General features: G+C 40.6%; 1 protein-coding gene across 1 annotated transcript in view; it reads left to right on the top strand.

Annotated features, from left to right (window-relative positions):
• LOC143121228 (calsyntenin-2-like) overlaps positions 1-5000 on the top strand; it is a 74446-nt gene that overhangs the window by 44955 nt on the left and 24491 nt on the right. The window lies entirely within an intron of this gene.

Below are 5000 nucleotides of genomic sequence, written 5' to 3'. Positions count from 1 at the left end.
TAATGACAGCAACAATAAAACCATCTGTATCTTACGATCTTCATCATTCTTGACAGATCACCAGCCTCCTCTGGATGGTCATATGCATAATAAGCCTATAGCCTACCTTTAGTTTTCATTTAATTTTAAACACGAATCTACTGTCTTTACTGCCGGGAGAGAAAAAAATATATTGTATTCTTTTCTGTAGCCTAATTCTGCCTAAGGCTATCAATGAACAGAAAACCGTGTTGGCTAACAATTTATTAAATACTCCTGTTATTGTCGTCAACGACGTCGCTGTAGGCTACTGCCTTTTCAGCGCCTTCTGCTTATGATGATTCAGTCTTTTGAATTCGTTTGGCCTTGCCATGCAGTTGTAGGCTACAACGTGCCATTCCCTTCATGTGTTTTATCAAAATGTTGTAAAATGGACAGTAGCTCCGTGATGTCAGCACTATGCCACTCCATCATAACACTGGCATTTAAGTCAGATTTAACCACATGGACGCACGAAAGAAACGTCACCAACACGCCCTCTCACTAGGTGTGAATTTTAACCGCATGTTCTACGCCTCGTTCAGACACAGCACATTTACATAATGTCCGGAGGAAATACTAGGTCGGGGGTAGTATAAACACCGGGTGAATTCGGACTTCCATATGACCGGTTATGTCGTTCAGATATACGGCCCCACCGTTTAACATCGGCAGAACCTCCGGTCTTACACGTATGTCTGAAAGCGCTTTCTGTGTGTGTTTATGGTAAATGTCTTCCCATATATGTGTGTATATGGGAAGTGTCTTAGAATATAGGCCTACATGATAAGTGTCTCTTTAAATGCCTGCAATGTTGGGGGATTAATGGCAGTATTATGAGTTCAGCTAAAGTGAGAGTGAGAATATGTGTGTGTGTGTGTGTGTGTGTGTGTGTGTGTGTGTGTGTGTGTGTGTGTGTGTGTGTGTGTGTGTGTGTGTGTGTGAGAGAGAGAGAGAATGTGCATATGGCAGAAATGCCTATAGATAAAGCCTGTGGATTTATTTGCTAAGACTCCATAAATCCGCCCAAACAGAGAATCCTCATCCTGCATTACTCTGTTGAAGGTCACAGCCACAGCCTCCGTCTGGCAAGTCTGACATCAGTCAAAGGATTTTCAGTCGCGGTGTGTGTGTGTGTGTGTGTGTGTATATGTGTGTGTGTGTGTGTGTGTGCGTGTGTGTGTGTGTTTGTGTATGTGTTTGCATGTGTGTGAATGTATGTATGCATGTTTGTGAGCATATGTGTGTCTGAGCATGTGTTTGTGTGAGTGTGTGTGTTTGTGTGCGTGTGTGCAGCGTACATGTGCCCCCAAAAAGGAGAAGTTCTGCACAGTAAAACAGTGCAAATTTAAATTAAAGTGCAGATATTATCATGAAATCTACTTCTGATGGCTGGCTGTGTGTGTGTGTATGTGTGTGTGTGTGTTAGCTGTTTGTGTGTGTTTGTGTGTACTAGCTATGTGTGTGTATTTATATCTGTGTGTGTGTGTGTGTGTGTGTGTGTGTGTACTAGCTGTGTGTGTATTTATATCTCTCTGTGTGTGTGTGTGTGTGTGTGTGTGTGTGTGTGTGTGTGTGTGTGTGTGTTAGCCGTGTGTGTGTGTGTTTGTGTGTACTAGCTATGTGTGCGTATTTATATCTGTGTGTGTGTGTGTGTGTGTGTGTGTGTGTGTACTAGCTGTGTGTGTATTTATATCTGTGTGTGTGTGTGTGTGTGTTTGTGTGTTCTAGCTATATGTGTGTATTTATATCTGTGTGTGTGTGTGTGTGTGTGTTAGCTGTGTGTGTGTGTGTGTTTGTGTGTACTAGCTATGTGTGTGTATTTATATCTGTGTGTGTGTGTGTGTACAAGTGTGTGTTTTAGCATAGCTGATAGCTGTGACCCTGTCGCTGGTCATGACCTGATCTCCACCATCACTGTATCTGCCTCAGCAGCCTGTGGGAAGTCCCTATGAGGGCTCTCTGAATAGATATGAAATATGAAACTACTGAAGTCTGATTAAAATATTGAGACAGGAGTGCTGGGGGGAGATGTGTGTGTGTGTGTGTGTGTGTGTGTGTGTGTGTGTGTGTGTGTGTGTGTGTGTGTGTGTGTGTGTGTGTGTGTGTGTGTGTGTGAAGAGAGACCTCCGGTACCTTTGGAAAACTAATTGAATGAGTTGAGAAAAGTGGGCAATGCTATGGGGCTGTTTTTAATTAGGCAGTAGTACACACACACACACACACACACACACAGACACACATAACTCAAACATACACAGAGATGTACACACCTAACGCTCTACCACACCCAACTCTCCGCTCTCTGCATGTAAGAGAGATGGAGACTGTGTGTGTCTTTGTCTGTCTGTGTGTGTGTGTGTGTGTGTGTGTGTGTGTGTGCACACACTATGAACACACAGATTTGGAGTTCAAAGGCTTTCCTACTGAAACCAATTAAAAAGAATCAGACAAAATGAATGAGAATAGTAATGAGAGTCCCTTTCCCCCGTTCCCCTCTTTTCCTTTTCCTCCCATAACTTCCTCCCACACACACACACACACACACACACACACACACACACACACACACACACACAACCCCCCCCCCCCACACACACACACACATCTTCTTCGTTCCATTCTCTACTTCCATCTTTTCCAGCAGGATCGCTCCAAGGCCTCCTTAAAATGTGCCTTTTCTTTTCTTTAAAGTTTGATACTGTAAGTGGATGACTTACCGTTTTTGAAGTTCAAAGGACCATTATTTCTTTTAGATTTTCTATATTCCTCTTTTCTAATGCTGCTGAAATCAACTCTACTCCAATTTTTTTTATCTCTTTTTGTCCCACTTTTCTGTGTCTTTTGCCTCTTTTGTTTTTTGTTTCATTTTTTGTCTTATTACTTATTGCTAAATATTTCTTTTTTTTCTAAAATAAAAGAGAGAGGCTGTGAAAATACAGCCCTTGCTGTCCACTATCCACTTACATGATGAGCGGCTTGGACTCACTGAGGTGAAGTGATGATGGGGTGAACACAAGCAAGCAAGCAAACGTGGATTTTGGTGGAGAGTGCAGATTTATTTACAAGTGCGAGAAAAGGTAGTGAGCCGACAAATAGAAAACAAAAAGACTAGACAAAACTAAACAAAAATCAACCAATAGGTTATTCAGCGATAAAATGCTCAATACTCAACATGCCAGTTGTAACTCTCCCTAATCAAGACCTACAGTATCTCACACAGGACTTCCCATAGACTTTAGTTGTTCATGTATGTGGTCATGAACATGAACTCATGTAAATTCCTGATGATTCATGAGATATTAAGGAATTAAGTAATACATAAACCATTAATTAATTCATGCATGAATTCATGATAATTCATGTACCCTTACCGTAAAGTGTTACCCAAAAATCAACCAACAGGTTATTCAGCAATACAAAATGCTCAATACTCAACATGCAGCCAGTTGTAACTCTCCCTAATCAAGACCTACAGTATCTCACACAGGACTTCCCATAGACTTTAGTTGTTCATGTATGTGGTCATGAACATGAACTCATGTAAATTCCTGATGATTCATGAGATATTAAGGAATTAAGTAATACATAAACCATTAATTAATTCATGCATGAATTCATGATAATTCATGTACCCTTACCGTAAAGTGTTACCCAAAAATCAACCAACAGGTTATTCAGCAATACAAAATGCTCAATACTCAACATGCAGCCAGTTGTAACTCTCCTTACTCAAGACCTATCTCACACAGGGCTTCTTCTAGACTTTTCCTCCCTCACATGAAATGAGCCAACCAATTACCCAATCAAGACCTTGGGGTTAAACCATTTTAGAGGGGTGACGGTCTGTACCAATACTGTTAAAATCTTTCCTAGTACAGACACATACACATACTGTACACTAGACATACACATCTACAGCAATAAAATGACACCCTTCAAACAAACAAGTAAAACGTGAGTGCATGTGAGTGTTGTTGTAAAATCTGTGTTGCACAAGGCAGTTTAAAACAGAAAACATATTTAGGGGAAAAGGAGAGGTCTCCTTTTCACAGAGGCACTCAGATATAAGCTGACACACACACACACACACACACACACACACACAGACTAAGATATCCATAAGCTAATATACACATTCCCTGGATGCATGATGTTGTCTTTGCCTTTCCGTTCAAGCGGAACAGGAAGTTGAGAAGAGCTGTCATTTTCGAGCATAATTACTTACAGTTAATTACAAACACAAAACAAGGACAAGGGTAGCAGGGATGGTGGTGAGAGAGGAGGAGACTGTCTCTGAGGTGTGTGTGTGTGTGTGTGTGTGTTTGCATCTCTACCCATATGTCTAACCCAATGGGATTTCACAGCATATTACCCCGATTGCAATTGTTTGTTTACGAAGAACAAAACAATTTGTAGTCTCTGTATGTGTGTGTGTGTGTCTCTCTGTGTGTGTGAAATGCAGTGTTTTAAAATACGTGTTTATTTATCCAATTAACTATATTTACCTGATTAATTGAATTTAAACATTATAAAACAATAACATCTCTCTCAAGTGTGTGTGTGTGTGGTTGTAGGTTTTTTTGCCAGTGTTATGCTAAGTTGTATAGAGGCTGTGTGCTCCATTCAATATGCTAGGTTCATATAAGTGTGGTCACAGTTCGGCTGTCATATGTGCTAATAAAGCACGCAAACAGTGAGGCAGAAGACAATGGTAAAGTGGCTAGTGGACAGACAGTTCAAGACATGGAGGAAAAAGGTGAAAGAAAAACATGAATAATCCTGTTCAAGTACTGCAATAATCAACCTTGTGTTGATGGTTATGTCATAATTTGTAACTTAATCTGTCCATTTCTTTCACAAAATCTACCAGAAGTCAACATTTAAGGAGTCATCTTTTAAAAATGTTCTCTTTTTTTTTTTGGGGGGGGGGGGCTTCCTATGATCAACAGGACCGCTGCTGGAACATTTTCTAGGGGAAA

Source organism: Alosa pseudoharengus, unplaced genomic scaffold (assembly GCF_046254945.1).
Source record: "Alosa pseudoharengus isolate Yale_2024_CS ecotype anadromous, Long Island Sound unplaced genomic scaffold, YU_APseudo_1.1 YU_APseudo_1.1_scf_13, whole genome shotgun sequence".
Lineage (NCBI taxonomy): Eukaryota > Metazoa > Chordata > Actinopteri > Clupeiformes > Clupeidae > Alosa > Alosa pseudoharengus.
The sequence above is the reverse complement of the archived record's forward strand: the minus strand, read 5'-3'. Positions and strand labels throughout refer to the sequence as shown.